We start from the raw sequence: 26,351 nt of genomic DNA, 5'->3' as shown, positions 1-26,351 counted from the left end.
TTTCAAACTAGTGTGGCCACAGACAGCCTTTCAGGGAGCTCCAGGTTACAAGCATGACATGGAAAGAACAGAAGAGGCCAGGACTGAAGAGGCCATGTGGGCGGGAGCAAGGAACATCTCAGCAGTTGTCAAAGCAGACAGATGACTGTGATGACTACCAGGCTCTCACTACTAATGTCTTCTCTCTGCAAAAGGCCCCGGATTAATGGCCCTCACCCCAGTGGAGACAGGAAAACCCCAAGAAAGGGAGAAAGAAGTCAAGCTTCCCATCATCCTAGCAGGAAGAGTCCTTGGAAGTTGGCTTTTATTTGATTCCCTAGAAAATAAAGAGGTGAAATATCAGGTGGACAGTTCAGTGTGTAGACTGAATCACTGCTGCTACCAATCATTACTATTTCTGAATTTGAAAGTGAGCATGTGTATGTAACTGCCAAGAAAATACAGAAAGAGCACTTATGAAGATTGGTAATTTTTAGAGATAAAAGCTCATTTTCTTCAGTACATGCAAATCTTGGTGAATTAAGAAACATATTTGAAGACGTGGATTGTTTTTCTCACATTATGCATACAACACCTATTAGCTAGAGTCACGGTCAAGCAAGTTCCGTATTACTGGTCTAAGGATATAATGCAAGAATTGCTTAACTGAGAGTAAGTTCTGACTTAACAATCAATAGTTACACGTTCCAGGAATACTTAGAAATTGTTTTGGATTTGTCAGAAATTGTCTCTTTGTGAACATACTCTCATATTCTGAATTCTCTCCAATATGAATAAGTAAATTAAATCAAACTGGATCATGCATCATTTGGCCTGAAGACACAGATGCTAGAACTCTACTCTGCCTGGCAGAGATAGCTGGCTCACTTCTGTACGATGAGCTCCACGTTGTTCTTTAGACAGGTGTTTCCTGGAAATTGACATCAAGAGTGTCAAAACAAAATCACAATAACAGGCTTAATCGGGGACACCAAAACACACATAGAAAAAAATAATGTTATCTTACAAGTGATAGAAATTTCAAAGCAAGATAGAAAAAAAAAAAACAAATTTAGTGAAATATTTTAAATGTTGTCCTTCACACATAACAGAAATGACTAAACAATTCCAAGCTCCTTACAGGATGATATTTTCAATATCTGAGATCCAAAGAAACATTCTGGAAACTAGAATAAGGTGTATAACATTATTGATTTGTGAATGTAGATGCTTAAAGCATGGCATTTTGCCCCAAAGACCATGATGATGTTGCTAGTCATGGATCATGGCTTCAGTTCAGTTGAAATCATCTCACATGCTCTCCATCTGAATAGACAACAAATTTTGTTAGGGAAAGATTGTTCTTCAAGGTAGTTAGAAAGAAATACATAAATGAATGTTAAGATTTCTTATGAATGCAGAAGTTGATTTGGGACATATGGCTAGATATAGTCAGAGGGACAATTCAGCCTTAAGGAACTAGGTGTCCTCACAGGCTGGTTACCGGACCTGGGATAGCCTGGGACATAAAAGCTGCCCAGATTGGCCCTTTCATTAGTACACACGGAGGAAATTGCAGGTTGAAATTAGTGGGCAGGAGGCTCTTGGGGAATCAACACCTACGGAAGCAAAAGGAAAGCTATAAACAGAGGAAGAAGCTGAGCTGTGATGTGGTCTCAACGAGAGCCTCAGCCAAATTCAAGTGAGGTTCTGAAGGTGAAATTAATTTCGATAGCCCAGAAACAGAAAGTCAAATGCCACAAGTTCTAACTTATAAGTGGTAGCTAAACAATGAGTACACATGGACATACAAAATAGAATAATAGACGTTGAAGACTCCATTGGGTAGGAGGGTGGGACGGGGGTGAGAAATGAAATGCTGTTGATTGGGTACAATGTCCACTACTCGGGTGATGGTTACAATAAAAATCCAGACTCCACCACTGCACAGTATATCCATGTAACACAACTGTATTTGTCCTACTAAATCTATGAAGATAAAAAGCTAAAAAAGAAATTAATTTTGAAGCTGACCCAAGTCAGGGTGTGATGCCAGGCTTTTATGAGTTCCCACTTCCTGCTGCCACTCACATCTACCCCAGAACAGAACTGTGGCCCTATCAGCTTTCTTTGGGTTGGCACAGGGGGTTCTTTGAAGGGGATCACAGCAGAGGGCTACTGCTCTGCCAGCCCATCACGGAGACATAATTCTATCTGTGGTCATGAATGGCTTTCTTAGTTTCTTCTCTCTTTTGTTTTAACTTATTTTACATATTATCAAGGACTTATCATTGAGTGACTTTTTGATAGTGTAGTCATGGCAAAAGCCCCACTTCATTCATTTAATCAATTAATCAACAATGCTGCTTCAGCAAACCGGACAATTGCAGCCTTTGAAGGTGCCTACGTGACATCATCAATATGAAGAAAGCATCATTACTGATCACAAGCAGTTCCACTCCATTCACTGGAAATTACCTGATACATACATTTCATTGGCAGTATTATTAAAAATATATCTGTATTATCGTATGTCAGAAGATTCACTGAAAGCAGATTCAAACAACCCTCACAAACACTAACATAGACTATAGGAGAATACCTTCAATGTCTGTAGACAGAGAGACCAAGGATCAAGAAATCGAATATTACCTCAAGTGGAATTTATTACGGATTAGAAGAAACGAGCATTCCTTACTTCCTATTCTAAGTCCAATGTCATCATGTTTCTTTTGTGTAGAATTCTTACCCCTATTTAGGGACAAGAAAACATGTAGACAAAAATAATCATAAGAATATAACTATCAGAAGTTGTATCTTTGGAACCCAGGTACTTTATTATCAAAGTTTTGTTTTTTATTACTTCCGTCGAACCCTGAATTATTATCCACAGTCAATAAGCCAGAGTGATATAATTGTAGCAAACAAGAAAAAATATTATTTAATTAGCATTACAGCTCTCTCATGCTAGCAAATGTATGACTTCTGTTAGGCTTTTGACATCTTAAGGAAAAAAAAGAGCAACTCTAGGTTTATCCTAGCTACTCTCAAGATACTTAGAATGAAAATTACTGGATCAGACACATCTAAGAAGAAAATATATTTTATGGCAAAATCATATCAGACTTGCCTCTTTCTTTTTAGTTTATTTCAGTAGCCTTCATGAATCCTTCATAAATAAATTAACCTATTTAGCTAACTGTTATCAGAAAAAAAAATTTTTGAACATACATTAATCCAAAAATTTTCTCAGCCAATTCGGTTCTGAATTGAGTATTAAAGAAAACTCATTAAAATAATAGTAATTTTTAAATTAAAAAACCTCAAGTTTCATTTTACTCCTTGGTCCCCAGGCTCTAAATATTGCAGCAAGCTCTGTCTATGTGCAAAGGTTTAGGATGGAGAGTTCGCACACCAGACTGTAGACGAAATGAACAATGGAAACAAGCAGAGATGACATGTTTTGCTCGAATTGCTTCAATTAAAGTTAGACCCTATGCCCAGAGGTTCAGTGGCTTTGCTCCCTGTTATAAAAAACGTCCTTCTTTTAACATCAGCATTTTGTTTCCTAGCAGAAGCATTCCACTGAGATTTTATGCATCTCATCAACACTGTTCCATCTCCTATGCTAAACGTCCTATTACGAAAGGTTTGCAGTGTCTGGAAGCTGGAAGGGGCTGTGCCCAGGCTATTCCAGCAGCTTAGCTATTGCATTGGCACATCTCCAGCTTCTCTGCTAAATACATAATTAAATCTCACGGTCGACATGGTGTGATTCATTCCCATAAAGTGTGAAAACAAACAACTGTGCATGCGCTGTCCCCAATTTCAAATTCAAAACAAAAATATCCTGGAATCTTCTATTTCCCTTAAGTTCCAAATGTAATTAGACCGTTTTTAAAGGCAAGTAGTCTTCCCGTTTCCATGTGTTAAATCCAATCTGTCAGTTACAAATGGGGGGTGGGGGGGACAAACGACTGCAAAATGTAACATCTTGGTTTCCTCTCTTTATAATCAAGTGCTCAAATTGACTTATTTTCCCCTAGAATTACCAAAATGTCATTGCTCTCTCATGCAGAGCCTTTGTTTATTTACCAGTTTACAGCCAAGAGCAAATGTTCACAAGTAAGTAATCAGACCCTCCAAGTGCTGTTGACTAATGCAAACTTACAAACTGCAACAATGTGACTAGGGCAGCCGTGATGCTGGTTTTGGCTCAGTTCCATAGCCCTAAGTCACAAGGAATTTAAACAAGATGCCCAGCACCTCTCTGCAGACGTCACTACCAAGTTCTTCTGTAGGGCAACAATTCTTTTCATTTTTCCAAATAAACTTCACATATAATGAACTAGATTCTTCCAGCTGCCTCCTAGGAAAAATTCAATATACGAGGAGCTAAAGTAAAATTTTCTGTTCGTAAATATATCTCCAGTATATTTGTATTGATGAAATGCAAAACAAATCAGAAAAATATTTCTGGAAGAGAGCAAGTCATAAGACTACATTTTTCTTTTCAATAAATACCAATTTTGTAGCACAAGTCTACAATTAAAATTTAAGTAACTAAATAGGGATTTTAGCTAATCTATGAATGTAAGTCTACAAAAGTTAAATAAATTTTATGCAAATGTGTGTCAAATACAAACATACACAAATATACTGCTCTTTAATGACTAACAGTATTCTTACATTGTCTTTCATTTTTCTTGTCTTATTATCTTCCATTATACTTACATAGTTCTTGAATCTACACTACACATATAAATATACAACTATACTTCCTTATACTACTTATATATATATATATTTCCTCTACACTTTAGCTATACTAGATAATATGTTCTCAAACATGGTTTATGCATCCCTGACTCTATAATTCTGCTAATTGTTTCCTCCACTGAGAATTCTGTTCCACAAACTGTCAAAACATTTCCCTGATATTTCTCCACCCAATTCAAATGCCATTGAGCTAAATATTTGTCTCCTCCTAACCCCTTATAATATTTTATTTGTGCTTCTCTAACTTTTTAAAAATATTAGTAGATACATCATATTACTCTACATCTACAAAATTATAAAGACTGATGACAAGAACTATGTCTCATTCATTTTTAATCTTTTTTTAAAGCCAAGAGCAACATTTTAAAGATAGTCCCTGCTCAAAAAAATGCACTGATGGAACAAAGAAATGAATTAGCTAATGTCTTTAGCATGCTTACTGTATAGAAAACTTTTTAAAGTGCAGAGGAGTAAAAATAAGAATCTTTTAAAGCATTCATAATTCATGCATATGTCTTTTGTACACCTTGTATGTTCAAATAAAATATCTGTGCAATTTGTATTTGCAAAAATATCATTAGTCTATTTTGGAATGTACCACATTGACTTAGCATTACTGTATATCATGATTAAATGTGTCATTATGATATTTTTCTACATACATTTTATATAGTAATTCATTATGTGGTCACAACATAATTTTAGATAATCTACTGCTAAATATTTTGATTGCTTCTCATTTTTCTGGCTTCATCTCTCCTACTATGTTCTAATTGTTTTAGTAATATAAATAATTATCTACCTCTACTGCTAACTTCATTGCTAAGAATTGCCTACTTTATCAATGTCCCACACCTGAAACATTGCACCAGCCTGCTAATTGGTCTGCTAGTTTTCACTCTCAGCCTTCTCTAAGACATTCTCAACCAAGCACATAGGGTGATGCTATCATCTTTCAGATCATTCTCTCCTATTTACACAGAATATTCCAATGTCTGTTTGTTTTATGCAGAGTAAAAGTCAAAGTCCTAGTAACAGAAACTAGAAGATTCTGTTTGAAACTCTACTTCCATCCTCCACCTCATTATTCTTCTGGTCCAATTTATTGTTTTTCCCTCTCCACCCTGCTCCAGACACATTGGTCTCCATGCTCTCCCTCAAACAGACTGATTCTTCTGCCTCAGGGCCTTTGCACTTGCTGCCCCTCTAGATGGTTAACCAATCTCCACACCTAGTGAAATCAAAACTGTCTCCTTTGAACCCAATTGCATCTGGTTTGTATTAAAGCCATTCAAGTATGTTTACACTCTCCTCTCTTTTGCATCTTCACAGAAATATGAACTCAGTAAGGCCTTCAAATCACAGATCCTATCTCAAACACCACTTCGCCTTTGCCATAGACTTTTCACTATATTTCATATTTAATTTGTTTAATGTCTTTCTACTTTAAAGACTTTATGTTTCATAAGAGGAGAGATTTATATCTGCTCTATTTATATTGTATCCCCAGCTGCCAGAACTATGTATCTGACACATAGTGGGTACTTAATAAATATTGGTTGAATAAGTAGATGTTGTGATGAATAGACTTCAGCTAAATCTGTGCCTATATTCAAGATGACTAAGAAGAAAGTGCTCTTTTCTCAACTTAACTATTTATAGTCAAAATAGAAGTCTCTGAAACTGATAAATCCAAGCTTGTCCTTCCATCTCTAAAACATCCGTACGCTTTGGCACATTGTATGCTCACAGTTAGCAGACTACTCACAAGTATATCCACACGTCTGCTCCCACTCGTTGTGTTGTATGTTTAATAGAATCAGTTGTGTTTGTTCCCAAAACTCTCCCTGTCAGTTGTACTTGTTATATTGTAATTGTACAACTTAATTAAATATTAGTAAACCAATAGACCATGGATCTGCAAATAGAATTATAGTACTATGAAAACGCTATTGAATGTTTCAGTAAGACTCAGTAAAGGCACGTGACTAACAAACTTCAAATACGGTAACAATAAAATTTTTGAAAAATAACAATTAAAAATATAGAAAAGAGATATACCCATTGCTTTAAAAATTTAAGTACCTATTCTCCCCCTGCCAAATAAAACCCTAGAAATTATAGATGATTCAATATGGGTCTGATTTACATTAAAAAATATCATAGGGAACTTCAATCATCAAAAATAAATGCAAATGTAAGGCCTTAGCCCATGTCAGAATATATACTTACATGTTTAAAGTTAAAATCTTGAGGCACACACACATATATATGTACATCACACACAAACACATCTTTCTAAATAATTCTATTTTACTAACTTACCACAAATTCTAACAGTAATAACAGATTTATGCAATCTTTCTGCCCCTCAGTTATTTTATCAACAAGGTGAAGAAAATACAAATTGTGCTGCCTACAACAAAGATCTATTAAGAGTAAAACAAAGTTATATATCACAAAGTGCCCTGAAAAGCTATTACAGATGTGTAAGCTGGTGTTATAATTAAATGGATTTAAGGAAAAGCTGAAAGTAATAAAAGACACCTTTACTTCTTCATTCCCCTTAGACATATTCTTTTCTGGAATTATCGAGGCATTTTCACATAATACTGTTCTAAACTTGAAAATTCAAATGCATCAGGCATTCCAAGCATAACTGGAACAAATTCAAATGAACATCAGATTTCCATTTAAATCCAATTTTACTCACTTTCGCCTTCCTCTGTTTCAAGTCTCAGAACACTCTCCTTTCTTATAACTGAGCTCATTTCTCAAGAGTCAAAGAACTCACCTGGGTCAACTTTCTACCTGGGGCACCAACCATCTTCAAGAACTTCATCTGTGCCTGCATACCAAAGAGATGCTTACACCAGAGCCTTGGCAATGAGTCCTGAAGTGCTCCACGAATGTAAATGACCTGAAACAAGAGGACTGCAGATAAGTAGGGAGGCCAGGTTTCCATGAGTCCAACCATTCCAACCTTTCTTTGCATCACCTGAAACCTACACAGGTGGCAACCAGACCCCATCTGACTATGTAGCTGCTCTGCTCTCCTTCCTGCGGGGGAGCCATTTCATCGGCAGTATGACAATAATGCCGTACATCTATTTAGGTTCTGCTTTGAGAAAATGAAAAGGGCTTCACAATTGCAAAGGGTTCAACAGGAAGGGCATTAGAATTGGTGTTCGGGGCATGTGTTTTGGGTTTAAATCCTTACACTTAGCATGTTGTGATTTTGTGCAAGTTATTTAAATTCTCTTAGCCTCAGTTTCCATGTTGTTAAAAATAGGCATAAAATGTCTATACTAGATTGAATAATTTAGGATTTTAGAAATAATTTAAAATAACATGTTTAAAGCACCTATTTACCAGGACAAGTAAACTGGGAAGCTATTACTGTTATGTTTTTAAACTACATAATTTAAAGCTAAGATAGAATGTTGTCATATTTCAGTAAGACAGGTAAACAGAATCCAGCTGTTACAGAAATATTTGTATAATAGAAGAGCAACAAAAATGAATGATAGACATAAAAATTTCATTTCCATGACCTTCTTTCTATCCTCAGCATTCCACAGGCCTCAGATGTTCAATTTAGTCTCAGAGAGATTTGTTTTCTAGATCTTTCTTTGGACTAAAGACGTATACATAAAGGTTTGAATAAAACAACCCCCAGAATTTCAAGACACTTTATTCAAGAAACCGTACTTCAAGACACCTGATTTGTGTATTATAAATAAGATATTTTTTAGTAATTGAAATGAAACATTTTCTAAATGTCTGTTTCTAAATTACCTCTAAATATATGTCAATGAAGTTATCTTTAAAACAATAATAATAAATCATTGTAACACGACATAGTAAGAATATATAATACCATAATTATACACACAATCCTGATACATTTTCTAAGTTGCTTTAAATAGATTTCTGTTTTAAAAAAAAGACATTTACCTTCTATTTTTAGATGACTGATTGAATAAAAAAACTTACCACATTACCTCTCCCCCAAGAGACAAAAACTGTTACCAAAAATACGTTCCAAGAAGAGAAACTTTTCTTGGAGTAGAAGTTTAATTTAAAAAAAAAAAAAGACTCAAGCAAATCATATGCCAAGTAAGAAAAAGAAATGGTAGATTCAAAGGACTTTTGTGTTTTGCATCTGATATCTAATAGACATTTTTGTGCTAAGCTGAAGATAATCATTTCTCGTCATCTTTATCAGAAACTCCAGAAGGCTTAGCCACATGCAGAACTGGTAATTAAGCTGTTAAATTGGGAGGTGGTCATCCCTTCAGGTGAATTCATCTGTTGTCATATCCTCCAATCCTTCCCTCCCCTCTAGGTTCCTAAATTTCCTCTGACATGTTCCTCTTTTGTATCTCATGTGTTGAGAATCTTAAGAGCAGCTCTGGTTTTCAACTAGCTAAAAACTGCATTATACCCTTGGTTAGACACAAGAGGACATTCTATAAATATTCTATAAATATAAATGATATATAAAAAGAAACTAAAGAGTTTAGGAAAGTAAACTTGTAGACATACTAGCAAAGTCTTCTTGCATTTTGCACGAGGAAGAATTCAAACACCAAGTAAAGTTAACTAGAAAGCTAATGAGAAAGGCCAGCCGTGATGGCTCATGCCTATAATCCCAGCACTCTGGGAGGCCAAGGCAGGTGGATCACTTGAGGTCAGGGGTTCAAGACCAGCCTGGTCAACATGGTGAAACCCCATCTCTACTAAAAATACAAAAATTAGCTGGGAGTAGTGGCATGTGCCTGTAACCCTAACTACTCAGGAGGCTGAGGCAGGAGAATCGCTTGAACCCAATAGGCAGAAGTTGCAGTGAACAGAGATCATGCCACTGCACTCCAGCCTGGGCCACAGAGTGAGACACTGTCTCAGACAAAAAAAAAAAAAAAAAAAAAGAAAGAAAGAAAGCTAATGAGAAGAACATGAATCCCCTCAAACAAATTTATAGTTCTATCAATTATAATGCTTTTCAATTATTTTGCATAATTCTTTACACAAATTTTGAGTCTTTCTTTTATAAAGTTAAAAGTTATAAGAATTTCTTCAGAGAAAATGTACAATCAGTCTCAAATCTTCTAAAGGGAAAAGCTAAGCTCTGATAGTTTGAACTGCTGTTTTCTGGGAAATGCTGAGTAAAAGACTGGCTGGCATAAGTAACTACAGACTTGATTTTAAAGACCATTGCACCATCTCTGAGAAGTAAGATACTTCGTACGGTGAGTTTAGAGAAAATTATTGTTTTCCTTCAGGATAGTCAGATCAAAGACAGAGAATTCAACCCGGCTGAATATATTATTATCTCATAGCCTCAGTAGCCAGCATTGCATGGCAGATGCAATAACATATAAAATAATATATTTAAAGTACCTATTTACCAGGACATGTAAAGTGGGTATAATCTAAGTGATGCTTAAAATATCATTTTAAGTATCATTTTAAATATTATTTTTTATTCTTTCCAGGTCCAGCTCAAATGGCAGTTCCTCCAAAAAGCCTTTCCTGATAGAAATCATCTTATCCCCATTGTATCTCATATATCATATATATATATATGATATATATATATATCTTTGTTTTTCATGCTATTACTTATCGATCACTTGCTAAGCAAGTACCTGCTACTCATCAAAAATCAAACCTACATGAAAACAAAGCATGGATGAAATTATACTGAAAATATATTTCAGTTTGCATACACATTTTTAGAAATACAGAGAAAACATTATACACCATATGTAACAGCAAACATTAGGTGCTTTCATTTATCTTAAAGTAGAGATATATTACTGTTTTTTAATGATCCAAGGGAAAAGTTCATAACTTTGCAGTGAAAGCATTCAATTTCATAGCAAATCTGAGTGTTCAAAATCCCACAAGGCTACACTTCATGAAGGCTGACATAATTTGCTTAAGTACTGTTGGATCCTCAGTGTCTTATAGAGCCAAATAATAGGTGTTCAATTTATTTTTATTAGAAGACTAAAGTATTATATTATCTCACTTAAACTTATTTAAAAGAAATTGAAATCATTTTCATTATCATTTTACAGATGAAACAATAGAAATCAAGAGGGTGAGGGTAAGTAATTTGTTCAGAAACATACAGTTTAAGGAAAATACAGGAATCGAGGAGATTCAGCATGAGTCTTCCTGACTCCAAACCTTGCTTTTAACTACTCCATTATACCTCCTATTACAGTACTCAGAGGATTTTCTTCTTTCCTTCTTTGTACTGGAGTTAAATGACAGCATGGGAGCAGGGGTCATGTCTTTATAACCCTAATCTATGAGACCTTGTACCTTATAAGTATCCATAAATATTTGCTAAATTAGTGTTGGAATTAATGAGTCAAACTATACTAATGCATTCAATTACAATGTGTTAGTACTATAGAGCAAATAACACTAAAAATAACTAATATTTGGTCAGGTGCTGTGGCTCATGCCTGTAATCCCAGCACTTTAGGAGGTGGAGGTGGGTGGATCATCTGAGGTCAAGAGTTCAAGAGCAGCCTGGCCAACATGGTGAAACCGTGTCTCTACTAAAAACACAAAAATTAGTCGGGCGTGGTGGCACACGCCTGTAATCCCAGCTACTCAGGAGGCTGAGGCTAGACAATCACTTGAACCTGGCAGGCAGAGGTTGTGGTGAGCCAAGATCAAGCAATTGCACTCCAGCCTGGGAGACAAGTGTGAAACTCCATCTCAAAACAAACAAACAAACAAACAAAAACCTAATATCTGATAAGCTCCAACTATCTGCCAGGCTTCTTTTTTTTTTTGTAATTATATCTCTTATGTTGATATCATTGTAAATCTACATGCAGTTATAGGCTTGAGAAATATAATATTAATATTTCTCAAAATTAATTTTGAGAAATCTTGTAATGCCATTACCCAGTTTCCCACAAGGGTAACATCTTGCAAAACTTTAGTGCAATATAACAAACAGGATATTGACATTAACATAGGCAATGTTTTTAAGAAATTGATCATAAGAGTTTGGTCAAAGATTTGACTAACATTAAAGATGATAGCCTCTAAAATTATTTTTGACTCAGATTTTTGTTCTTCCTCTTTGAATGTTGAAACTGATGTTAATAGAGAGGTACCAGCTCATTTAAAAAATTATAATAATTCATAAAATTCACATGCAATTTGGTTACTTGGTATTTTTTTTAATTCACCTAAAATATATGATCATTTTCTCAAACGGAAAGCTTCTTTTCCAGAAAAATTTGCTATGTGTTTTAAATCATTTTAGTAGAGCTATTTACCAATGCCCTGAGAGCACTACTGTGTTATGGATTTTAAATATCGATGCTATAATTGAAAGTTTTTTTTCTGGAAATCCAGCAATATAGCTTCGAATAAAACAAAAGCTATGAAATAATAACAGATACAGCGGGAACATTCTTAGAGGGACATTAACAATTTATTCCATATAGGAGAAAAGAAGAAAGATATAAAGCTAATAATCTATGCTTATATCTTAAGAAGTGAAGAGGAAAAAAAGCAAATTAAATATAAAGTAAACGGAACAAAATGGGAGAAAACAAAAAATAAAGAAATTACTGAAATGAACAAACAATATAAAAAGTAATCAGTTGATTCTTTGAAAAGATTACAAAAATTCATAAAAATTCTCACAAAAATCATCAAGAAAAAAAGAGCAAACTACAAACTTTCAATACCAACATTGAACGAAGGATTGTAACCACAGATTTTACAGATCTTGTTATTATAAAATATTATCATGAACACTTTATCCCGATAAATGCAGCAATACGGATGAGATGCACAAATTCCTTGAAACATGCAATTTACCAAAACTGACACAATAAAAACTAGATTATGATAACATATCAAGGTGGAGTAAATAAATCAGATTTGTGATATAAAACGTTAAAGCAAGCCCGGATGTCATCACTGGTGAATTCTATCAAACATTTACGGAATATATGACACATCACTTCTAAACAGATTGGTTCAGAAAGCAGAAGAGGAAAGAACATTTATCAGCACATTTTATGAGGCCAGAATAATTCTGATACAAAAGTCAGACAAGAACATCATCAGAAAAGAAACTTACAGATCAATATCCCTACACACATAGGCACAAAACTCCTTAATTAAATATTGGAAAATCAAATCTGGAAATATATTTTAAAATATTAAAATATAATATGTAATGTAATAATATATGTAATATATTACATAATGGGTAATATATAACGGAAAAATGACATTTATCCTAAAAATTCAAGGTTGGTTTAACTTTTGAAAATCAGCAAATATAATTTATAAATATAATTTATGACATCCATAGATTAAAAGGGAAAATATTATATACTATAGCTGCCGAATAAGCATTTGACAAAATTCAATTTCCATTTACAATTAAAATAAAACTTCACAGCAAGCTGGGGATAGAATAAATCTTCTTCAGCCTGATAAAAGTCATCTATACAGAACGTACATTCCCTGTCATATTTAATGATTAAATTTTGAAAGCTTTCTCTTTATGATCTGGAATAAGATAGGAATGCTTTCCCTCACAACTTTTATTCAACATTGTACTGGAAGCCCTAGTGAGTACAATATGGTAGTAAATTAAATTCATGGTTTAAAATTGGAAAGAAAGAAAGAAAACTGTCTTTATTTAAAGATAGCATGATTATGTAGGATGTTATGAAGAATTTACAAAAAAAAAAAATTGCCACAACTATTAAGTAAATTTAACAAAGTCACAGGATACAAAGTTAATGAAAAAATATCAAGTGCATTTCTTTATACTAACAATAAATGACTGGATAATGAAATTAAAATTACTGTATAATAATATTTACAATTGCCCACCAAAATACAAAAGACATGTAGTACATCTGAATGAAAACTATAAAACATTGCTGAGAGAAATCTTAAAAGACTTAGAAATGTAATAATACAGAAATTATAATTGCTGTATAATAATATTTACAATTGCTCACCAAAATATAGAATAGTCAGGATAAGTTTAACAAAAGACATGTAGTGTCTCTGAATGAAAACTATAAAACATTGCTTAGAGAAATTTTAAAGGGCTTAGAATTGTAGCGATATACCATATTTAAGGATTTGGAAAACTCAATATGCTAGAATGTCAATTGTCACCAAATTCATCTACAGATTCAATGCATTTCTGAGCAAAATTTCATCCAAAAACCTACTGTAGTATGGACAATCTTACTTTAAAATTTATTTGGAAGTGCAGAGAACTTAAAATAGCCAAATTTATCTTAGAAAAGAAGGATGATATTAGAAGAATATCTGCCTTCAAGACTTACTTTAAAGCTATAGAAATAAAGAGAGTGTGATATTGGCAAAATAACAGAAATATATCAATAGAACTGAATAGAAAATTCAGAAATAAACCCACTCATATATGGTAAAAGGGTATACACTAACAGAGCCCAAGCAATTCAATGGGGAAATGTAAGTCTTTTTAACAAATGATTTTGAAAAACCTGTATATCCATATATTCACACTGACCTCACACCATCCACAAAAATTAGTTTTATCTATATCTTGGATCTAAATGTAAAACTAAATCTATGCAGCTTTCAGAAAAAAATAGAGAATATATTTATAATTTGGGGGTAGGCAAAGATTTCTTAGAGAAGAAATGAAAAACTCTAATCATAAAGGAAAGAAATGATAAATTTGAATTCATCAAAATTTAAAACTTCTGCTCATCAAAAGAAATAAAACATTGAGTAAATATATACACTGTATGAAACAAAATATTTGTGTCCTATATATCTGATTCGACTCTAGAATATACAAAGAACTAACTCCTACAACTTATTAATAACAAGAAAAACAACTTCTCCACCAAAGAAATGGAAAAATGACTTGAACAGACACTTCACAAAATAAGATATATGAATTGCACATATATGTATGAAAAAGTAATCAACAGTATTTGCCATCATTGAAATTCAAATTAATGAGATATCATTATAGTGTTATTAGAAGCTAAAGAGAAAAGACAACATTAGTTGTTGGTGAAGATGTGGAACAATCAGAGTCCTATTTTCAATGGGAAGGTAAACTAGAAAAATCTCTTTGGAAATCTAGTACTTTCTTAAAATGTTAAACATACATCTACCCTAAGAACCAACAATTCTACTCTTGCATATATATCTAGACAAATGAAAATATATAACCACAAAAAGCTTTGTATAGGAATGTTTTTAGCAGCTTCTGTTTCTGTTATAATAACTCCAAACTTGAAACAGCCTGATTTTTATGAATAGAAGAACTGACAATTCTTTGGCCTATTCATACAGTGGAATACTACTCAGCAATAAAAATGAAAGAATTGCAAATATGAGCAATTACATGTATAAGTCTCACAAAACATTTTGCTGAGTGAATAGAAGACATATAAAAGAATTCATTGCATATTGCATAATGATTCTATCTACAGAAAGATCTACAACAGGCAAAACTACACAGTGATGGTAAGAAGTAGACCACTGTTTCTGGAGGCTGGAGATTAACTGGAAAAGATGCTGAGTGAACTGATGGAAATATTTCATTACTCGATAGTGGTACAAGTTAATGAACATGTGCATTTGTCAATACTCATGAAATTGTACACTTAAGATCAGCACACCTTACAATATGTAAACTAAACTTCAGTTTAAAAAATTTGTTTGCCTCGTATGATGATCAATTGGCATTCAACAAAAAAACATGAGTTAAAACTAATTATAAGAGCGTACATTAGCCTAAAACTTATTTGCTGAAAGAAAATCAGGCTTCTTAGTTTTTTCTTTTTTTTTGCATTTGCACACCCAATTTTATTCAGTCTTTTAAATTAACCTTTTAAAATATATATAAACATATTTAAAATATTAAAAATAATTTTCAGAAATTAATAAAATAATTAATTATCAGAAATAATATTAAAAATAATTCTCAGAAATAAGTTTTAAAAGATTAGAACAAATGATTCCAAATGGGGTTGAAGTTAAAAAGCAGATACTCCAGTCATAGATATCTAAACAATTATTAAATTTAAGTTATAAATTTGATTTTGAAATTCTTTGTCACCCAACTAAAAAGAGAAGAAACACAGTAAATTATATAACCCTCAATATTTAGCTTTAACATGTCTAGTTTCACAGCAGGATAAAAGCTTTTTCTAGCACTTAATCTTGTAAGATGAAGGCAAAAGGACAAAAAGATGAAGACTCCTGGGTCTTGTAAGAAACTTACCACTAAGTTTATGTAGATTTGCTCTAAAATTATAAGACAGGTGAACACAGTAATTTCCCAATAGGGAAAGATATAAAATAAATACAACTTGACTGGAGAAAGAAAAGGAAGGTGAAATGAGTTTCAGGTATGCACTGCAAATGCACAACAATTCCACCACTTCCAGATCCTGTTTGCCCAAGAACGCAGTCAGTCTAGTGTCTTTTTGGTCCAGGCCAGGTACAGTGGCTCACCCTTTAATCCCACCACTTTGGGAGGTTAAGGCAGGTGGATCACCTGAAGTCAGGAGTTTGAGACCACCCTGGTCAACATGGTGAAACCCCATCTCTACTAAAAATACAAAAATCAGCCCAGTGTGGTGGTGGACACCTGTAATCCCAGCTACTCGGGAGGTTGAGGAAGGAAAATCACTTAAACCTGGGAGGCTGGAGTGAACTGAGATCACACCATTGCACTACAGCCTGGGCGACAAGAGCAAGACTTCATCTCAAAAAAGAATTATTGTGGTTCAAATTTTATATTTATAGGAGTAAAACTTTTTCTTGAGTCATATGGAATATGCATATATGCCATATTTTATATAATAAAATGTATATATATATTTACATATGTAAATGTATATATATTCTATATAATTGAAAATTACATATAATTAAATATATTAAAATTAATGCATTCAATTTAATACATTTAATATTTTATGTATTTAATATTTAGTAATTTACTCTTAAATTACATGTATTACATATTGCATAAATTGTATTACATATTGCATAAACTATATTACATATAGGTAAATATCCATATAATTATAGTGCAAATAAATATATTACATACTATTACATATAATTAGTATGCATATAAAAATAATTATAAATAATAAATTATATATAGTTCATATAATACATATTATATATCACACATAATTAAATAAATATATTACATGTAATATAATTATATTACATATAGCTAAAAATTCAAGCAATGCAAAAGGTAGGCCAGTTTAGGTGCTGGGTCAGGAATCAAGGGCTTATGGTTTAAAAAGAAAATCACCAAATGATTTACATATGCAAGTCTAGTAAATACAAGTGAACTACACTAGTGATTTGCAAAATTGGTATATTTCGTTCCTCTGGAGCTTCTTTACATTCAGATTCTGAATGGCCCAGAAATGGGAGGCCCCCGAATCTACAAACTTAGTGAACACTTCAGGTGACTGTGATGGAACTGGCACTGAGGCCACACTTAGAACAAAAACAACTTAGAGGGTCACAAGTTCAAGTGCTGCAGAGAATAGTCAAGTCATGCCAATGACTGAAGCTGGTCTCACAGGACAATTTAGAGTTGGGGTGGACAGAGAGGAAATGTGGCCTGGAGTCCATGTACCGCGCCTAAAGAGGGCAGGAACTAGACACCAGTGGCTGAATGCAGGGATGTAGGTTCAGTGTGCTGGAACTTCTGAGTTTTGAAGAGACACTTAAATCTGAACTTTTCTGTAAAATATCCTGACTTTTTTTTTTTGAGACGGAGTTTCGCTCTTGTTACCCAGGCTGGAGTGCAATGGCGCGATCTTGGCTCACCGCAACCTCCGCCTCCTGGGTTCAGGCAATTCTCCTGCCTCAGCCTCCTGAGTAGCTGGGATTACAGGCACGCACCACCGTGCCCAGCTAATTTTTTGTATTTTTAGTGGAGACGGGATTTCACCATGTTGACCGGGATGGTCTCGATCTCATGACCTCGTGATCCACCCGCCTCGGCCTCCCAAAGTGCTGGGATTACAGGCGTGAGCCACTGCACCCGGCATATCCTGACTTTTTTAAATGTAGGCTCTAAAATGTGTAAGGCAAAACAAAGCATGTGAGTGTGGTCAAAACAGCTTTCTACCAAATACAGCCTATGGCCATCTGTTTGCAAACTCAGCTCTTGACATTGGTAGGGTTTCATAAAGTCTGGCTGAATCATAGTCAGTAAGATTTTCCATTCTGGTGATAGGAGAATTGCCACTGTATTTTACTTAATGAAGAAGAGCCAAGCCATTTGATGCCTGATCATTCAGTGGCATGTCCAGTTTTTTAATGTATTCAAAATATGATCCTCAGTAACTTCCAACCAGGAAGATCACTAACCTCTACATGGAAATGGGTAGCATGAATGCCAGTAGGCAGGGCCAGTTTTTTTCAAAAGAAAAGGAAAAGAAAAAAAATCTGCTTAAACATGTAAACAAGGACTTGGTGGGGACCCAAGCTTTCTATTGTAGAGGGTTTGAAAGAGAGGATTTGACTGGGACAAATTTCAGGACAGTGAAGGTATTTGCATTCAGTCAACTAGTCCTTGAAGAAAGTTCATTGTGAATCCATGGAATGTCTGACTTTGGGTAAACTGTCTCCTGCTGAGCCTCATTTACATGATTAGTGGTAAAAATGTAATCTAACTACTTTCTCCAATGTTGACAGGAATATTTTGATGTAAACTTTTAGAAAACATTCATAACTTAGGCTTACTCTACAAATGTTAGGGGAAAATATGACAAAAAATTACATTGCTCCTAATTTCACAATAAAATAAAACAAAATATGTAATTACCACAATGATATGGTTATATGTAAAACTCACTCTCCAAAAGTGGGTTACAAATTCTATTAACAATGGCTAAAACCAAATAATAAAGACCAATTGGATCAAAAGTTCATCTTGAAAATAAAATATAAAAATAAAAGACAAAGAAAGTCAAAACATTAAAGCTTATTTTTATTATTTTTTCTTACTATGAATTAACAGTTTTGCAATTATTAATAGTTCATTAAATTGTCTTCCAAGCAGTCTATATAATTTGAAGAAATATAGGCAAGTGATTGATCAATTTAAGCTATTTTCTCCTTACAGTAAGTGCCAATAATCTATAATTATATTAATTTTTCTTCCTATTCAGTATCTAGTATTTTGTTTCACTTGATGTGGCAATGGAAGTAGAAATTATACTTTTGGCTGGTGGCATCATTGAACCTGAAAGCCCAACCATATAGAACATTTATGCAGTGGTCAGTATAAATTTGAGGATCTCAGAGGAAAGTCACAATATAAGGATTTTAGACATTTAGAGAAGACTGAGTCACGTAAAGGAGATTTCAAGTTGGAGATCTCATTCATTTTATAAGGCAGCTGTCTTTGACCAGGTTAAAACAAAAAATAGTTTTGCTCTTTTCTAAGATCAATCTCCATGAGGACTTATTTACCCTCTCACAAGAAATAACCTCATATCTGCACCATTATCTTATAAAGTTACAAACAAATATGCATACTTACAGTTTTACCTATTTACAAAGGGCTTTCAAACTGAAATGTTTCTTCTGTTCTTTGAAAAACCATTATATAAGCCTAGACAATCAGCTACAGTTTGCCTACCTCAGAATTCTATATATAAGAGACTTCCCATAACACCAAGACAATAACATAGTTTAGTTGTTTTGGTCTGTAATACACTCTTATGGAAATTTCCTTGATATATATGCTGCACTTTGTAAAATTTATGGAAGATAGGGCAAGAGAAATTGAGAGGACATGCAACACAGTGGTAAAATTAGGTATTTTTTTCTTTTTAATTTTTTTTCACGTCCTCATGGACCTAACTAAATGTCACCTTTATTGCCTGACTTTGAATCTGTTAATGTCCATTACTAATATAGCAAAATATCATTATATTATTAGTATTAAAAAATATGCCTGTACTCTAGGCTTTCAATGATATAAGGTCATCTTTACTACATGTCAATAGTACAAGAGAAAATTGTTTAAGCAGTTTATAAATTTATTTACAGAATAGGATAAAAAGATTATTTGATAATTTATACAGAAAAAAATTATTGAGGTCTTAGTAGTCTTAGTATATTGTGGGAAAGATCAGCAATACTCACCAGATATTCTATGTGGTCCCCTCTGCTTCCCTTCCAGACTCTCACTTAAGTTGTATCAATACACTAGTTTCAACCAGAACATATGTCACCCCGGGGGTTAGGGCAGTTAAGAATCAGCTTACATCAACCATACTTTTTTCCCCTTGGACACCACCTGTTCCTGGCAGCAGAGCTTTACATATGCAAGTCTGGTAAATATGAGTGAACTACACTATTGGTTTGCAAAATTTGGTATATTTCATTCCTCTGGAGCTTCTTTACATTCAGATTCCATAATGGCCCAGAAATGGGAGGCCCCCAAATCTACAAACTTAGTGAACAAACACACTTAGTGAAACTTAGGCTTTATTACGTAAGGCACAGAAATTGCAGAGTATATCATTGCCACTATACAATTCAATTTTCATTAACACAGGAATAATATAAACTGAGGAAGATACAGAGAATAAAATGATATATAAGACAAGCAGCAGAAAATGAAGGAAATAATATACAAGCTGTCATCTGTGAAAGACTTAGGGTCAAAAATCAGAGAAGTCAAAATTTACCACCAGTTCTACGATGCTGGGAGGTCAGGACCTAACTGGTAGTAAAAAGAAAGTGAAGAGTAAGGTGATAAATAAATGAATTGAATAAATTTTCTGGAACTTGCCTGCAATGATGGCACTTTTCACCAGAGAGGCTTCAGGGTTACGAAAGTGGGTTGGGCTCCTTTCAAGATACAAGCTTAAAAAAATTAAATCATGAGCTGAAGAAGAGGACTAGGAGATTATTCTGTTATGGAAGCCAGACTACATGTCCAAATACATAAGAAGTGGACCATTGGGAGGCCATGAAAGACTTAGCCAAGTTTGAAGTTTGACTAAAACATACCAGAGTCATGGAGCATCCAACAAACTGTACATAGAACAGAATATGCGGAAGCATGGACTCTGGTGCCACATTACCCAAGTTCGAATCCCAGCTCCCTCATTAACTCTTTGTGTGAGCTTGAACACATTCAATCTCTAGCCTTATGTTCACCACCTGCAAAATGGTATTTCTAACAGTACCTGCATTACGAGGCTGTTATGGGGACTAAAATAATTAATTTGCATGAAGCACTAGCACAGTGCCTGGCACACATCAAGTGCGGTGCAAGTGTTCCCTATTATATTCCTATCAATCTTGATAAAATTACTTTTAAAAAACCACCAAATTCAGCAGAACACAAATTCTTAACATCAAGTTTTATGACATTCTACACAAGTATAGCATTAAAATTTAAGAACAATTCACTGTGTTTAAGTCATGATTTAGTATTTTAAATTGAATGAAGTACTTTCTTAAGTACTGAGGCCCCAGAAATTTATGTTCTTCATTAAGTTCGCAAATCACTACTTACAGATGTCTTTATTTTTTTTAAGGAGAGAGAAAGAGGAATGTCTAATTCATTCTGATTTCATGACTTAAATATCTTAAGATCAAAATTTAAATTATTGTACTATAGTAGCAATTACTTGGAATAAAATATTACTTAGATTTGGGAGCTATTACTCAACTTTAGCTCAGTGGTATTAGATGTTTTTATTCCAATATGGAGAATGTAAGACAGTGATAAATGATTATCCAATCTGATTTCCATGTTGAATTTGTAAGATAATTTGACAACAATGAGCTCGACATGAATAAAGCATACATCAAAATAAGAAAATCTGCAATATGTATTCCATTTTTCATGCACATCAAATTATCCTTGACATAAACTTGAGTTTGTTATGTTTTCCTTCTACCATGGTGATTATTCTATTTTGGCATTGTTCATCTTAAAAATAATAGCTAGATATATTAAGAAGCTAAGGGAGGTAGGGGGTAAGCATTCTCTCAATTGTTACAGATTTTATTTCTCTTTCCATTAATTAATGATAAGGATGTTTAAGATCTCAGTTAACAATGACTAGAAACTGCAGTATCTTATTTAGAAGATGCATCATTCAAATTACAAATTGATATAATGAATTCTAATGAATACTTTCCTCCTACATTGAAGCTTAATCCCTATTCAAAGTGGATTAGTTAGTATTTAAATTTATCATAGGATCAAGGGTGATTAGCAGCCTGTCATAAAAAAAAAGAATCCCATGAAATTCCGGGATCTTTATCACATTTAATACTGACGGTGAGCTATTTGAAAAGTTCTGAGGATGGTCCATTCTACTAAAAATCTTGCAAATGGTGCCTTTTCCTGAGGTGTTCTGCAGTAAATGCAGCCCAGAAAGAATGCGGTCTACTTGTACGAAAAATTATTCTCTAAGAAGTGAAGCAGCTGCATGCTAATGGTTTGCTAAGTTCTTATTATCTGCATTCCCATTGACTGTTCAGCCTCACAATGTGTGACTCTAAGTCTCCTTTACTTGAAAGATTCTCTAAGGAGCTTTTGAAAACATTAAAGCTCCTGAAAGACTTAGCTAAGTTAGAAGTTTCACTAAAATGAATGTACCAGAGATACAGCTTAGTAATGAAAATTGTCATTTTCCTGTGATTGTGTTTACGTCCTCTCAGGATACATGTAAGACTAAATCAGATGTGAGGTTACATATTGCAAACTCAGAAGTTTCAGAATAATCACAACAATAATGACATCCAAATGTTGTACTTGTTTAGAACTACATTCTGTTTGGGGGATTCTAAGTGATAAAAAAATTGAGGTAGATCAGAAGTGGTTTTCAGTGTCTCATTACAAAAAGTCAAAGGTGTCCTGTAAGACATCTTTGGTTTTCTTTAATAAACAGAAAAGAAATATCTTCCCCTGAACTCACAGAAACCCAACACGGAGGTACCTTTAGGTTCAAACAATTTACTAGTTTTTAAACTAGATCCATCTTTTCTAGAAAAACACAAAATGTTAACAAGTGTATTTTTAGTAAGTTTGTTTGATAGTATGACATGGTAGAAGTTGTCTTTCTCATGTATCTTACACATTTTGTTTGCTTTAGAAGGCTGTTTATGTCTTTTGAACTAGAAAATCTTTATTCTTCAGGTTGCAAAACACCTATCTTCCGCTTTCAAACCGAATTTTCTGATTTGAGCTAAAAATTATTCTTCTTTCCAGATAAATAGGTCTTATGTTTCTTTCTAATGTACTGATTAATTTAAAATTTTTTACTTACATAGTTTTATACATATTTTTATTATGAGAATCTAAACATATGCTTTCTTTTTTCCAATTATTGTTACTACTATTATACTAATTTTATGGAAAATATGGAAGTCCTAGAATTTTTATTTTGCACACATTTTTTAAAAATGTGATTGCATGTATAGTGTAAAACTTAGTATATACATTTTTCAACTTACTTTTTTCAAGTTAAATGGATACATCCTTGCTTAAGATATTAATGAATTGGCTGGATATGGTGGCTCATGCCTCTAATCCTAGCACTTTGAAAGGCCAAGGCAGGCAGATCACCTGAGGTTGGGAGTTCAAGACCAGCCTGACCAACATGGAGAAACCCCATCTCTACTAAAAATACAAAATGAGCCAGGCATGGTGGCGCATGCCTGTAATCCCAGCTACTCAGGAGGCTGAGGCAGGAGAATCGCTGGAACCCCGGAGGCGGAGGCTGTGGTAAGCTGAGATCGCACCATTGCACTCCAGCCTGGGAAACAAGAGTAAAACTCCAACTCAAAAAAAAAAAAAAGAAAGAAAGATACTCATGAATTGAGACTAAACCTAACTTCCCTTTATCTATGCTGTCCATGAGTTTATAAACATTACCTGTATCTACTCTTAGCATTTATTCTGCAACTGCTGGGTCACCCATGTACAGTGTTAAGTTATTTTTTAACATTGGCACTATTGACATTTTAGACCATACATTTTAGAGGGGTGTCCTGTGACTTGTGGAATATTTAGCAGCAGTCCTGGCTTCTACCCACTAGATGCCAGTAGCACCTTTCCAGTTGTGATGATCAAAAACGTCTTCAGACATTGCCAATTGTCACTTAGGGGGTGTCTTAGTCTATATTGTGCTGCTATAGCAGAATACTTGAGGCTGGTTAATATATGAAGGGCAGAAATTTTTGGCTCATAGTTCTTCAGGCTAAGGAGTTCAAGATCAAAAAGTCAAATATGATGAGGGCCTTCTTGCTGTATCATAACATGGAGAAAGGCATCACATGTCAAGACAGAGAAGGAAGGGGGCAAAACTCATGCATTATAAGAACTCCAATATCTTGATACTGAACCCACTCCCACAATAACAGCATTAATTTATTCATGATGGCAGAGTTCATATTCACCTCTTAAAAGTCCCACTTCTCCACACTGTTGCATTAGGGATTAAGTTTTCAACACAGAAACTGTGGGAGAGACATTCAAACCATTGCTGGAAACAAAATAATGTCCAGCTGAAAGCCACTAGTATAGCAGTCCAATTACAAAATTGTTTTATATGTATTATCAAGTGTGATTCAAGCATCGCTTACTTAATACAAGCAGTGCAAAGATTAGTATTCCATTTTGAAGATGGTCAACTAAAGCTAATAGAAAGCCTATTCCACCCAGCACAGAGTGTGCATTGTTCTCAAGAGCACACAGAACATTCTCCAAGATAGACCATATGCTAGGCTATAAAACAAACCTTAATGAATTTAAAAGAATAATATAAACAAAGTGTACTCTGACCACAATGAAATGAAATTAGAAACCAATAGCAGAAAGAACACTGGAAAATTAACGAATGTGTAGAAATTAAACAATGCACATAAATATCCAATAGGTCAAGAAAAATATCAAGAGGGAAATAAAATACTTTGAGTGAATGAAAATAAAAACACAGCATATCAAAAATTATGAAATGCAGGTAAAACAGTGCTTAAAGGAAAATGTCTGGCTACAAATGCCTACTTTAAGAAAGAAGAAAGATCTCAAATAAAAAAAAACTACACCAATACAAGTAAAAGGAGAGTAAATTATATCTAAAGCAAGAATTTTTTTTTTTTTTGAGACGGAGTTTCACTCTTGTTACTCAGGCTGGAGTGCAATGGCGTGATCTCGGCTCACAGCAACCTCCGCCTCCTGGGTTCAGGCAATTCTCCTCCCTCAGCCTCCTGAGTAGCTGGGATTACAGGCACGTGCCACCATGCCCAGCTAATTTTTGTATTTTTAGTAGAGACGGGGTTTCATCGTGTTGACCAGGATGGTCTCGATCTCTTGACCTCGTGATCCACCCGCCTTGGCCTCCCAAAGTGCTGGGATTACAGGCGTGAGCCACCGCGCCTGGCCAGCAAGATCGTTTTAAAGGAAATAATAAAGATGAAAGTAGAAGAATGAAATAAAGAAGAGACGAAAAATTGAGAAAGCCAATAAAACCAAAGTGTGGTTCTTTGAAAAGATCAGCAAAATTGAGTGACTTTTAGCTAGATTCACACACACACACAAAGAGAAAGAGAGAGAATAGACTCAAATTACAAGACTCAGAAATGAAAAAGAGACATGACTGACCTTATAGAAATCAAAAGGATTATAAAGGAATATATGAACAATTGTATGCCAACTAATTAGATAATTTAGATGAAATGGACAAATTCTTAGAAAGAAGAAAATCACTAAAACAAACTCAAGAAGAAATAGACAATCTGAATCGACCTATAACAAGTAAAGAGCCTGAATTGGTAATCAAAAATTACCCATAAAGGAAAGCCCAAGCAAAGATGGATGACTTCAATGGTAAATTTGAAAAAAATAATTATTGATATAGAAGTAATGCTAATTATTTACTAATTCTTCCAAAAAGTAGAAGAGGAGAATACAATTCTTAATTCATTTTATAAGCCCAGTATGACCCTGATACTAAAACCAAAGATATTACAAGAAAGAAAAACTACAGATCAATAATTCTTAGAATAGGGATGCAAAAATCCTAATAAAATACTAGCAAACTACATCCAACAACATATAAAAAGAATTATAAACCATGAATAAGTGTAATTTATTCCCTCAATGCAGGGTTGATTTAATATCAAAAAATAAATTAATGCAATGTATCACATACCAGTTAGAATAGAAAAGAGAAATAAAAGGATTATATCATAGATGCAGAAAAAGCAGTTGATCAAAAAATCCAGCACCCTTTCATAATAAAAACACTCAGCAAACTAAGAATGGAACTTCCTCACATGATAAAGGGCATCTATCAAAAACCTCACAGGAAAAACGTATTTAATGGTGAAAGACAGGAAGTTTTCCCTAAGATCAAGAATAAAACATAGACGTTCACTGTCATCACTTTTATTCAATATTGTTTTGGAAGTTTTAGCCAGAGTAATTAAGCCAGAAATGAAATGAAAATGAAGTGTTCATTCACTCGGCATTATGGAATCTAATGTTCCATAAACAT

At 34.0% G+C, this 26,351-nt stretch overlaps 1 pseudogene; it reads left to right on the top strand.

Annotated features, from left to right (window-relative positions):
* Nucleotides 1-205: 205 nt before the first annotated feature.
* LOC105718638 (kunitz-type protease inhibitor 2-like) overlaps nt 206-26,351 on the top strand; it is an 88,211-nt pseudogene continuing 62,065 nt past the window's right edge.

This window comes from Aotus nancymaae, unplaced genomic scaffold, assembly GCF_030222135.1.
Source record: "Aotus nancymaae isolate 86718 unplaced genomic scaffold, 86718_ANA_hifiasm-v0.15.2.pri h1tg000041l, whole genome shotgun sequence".
NCBI lineage: Eukaryota > Metazoa > Chordata > Mammalia > Primates > Aotidae > Aotus > Aotus nancymaae.
Note: the sequence above shows the minus strand (reverse complement) of the source record. Positions and strands in the feature narration are given on the sequence as shown.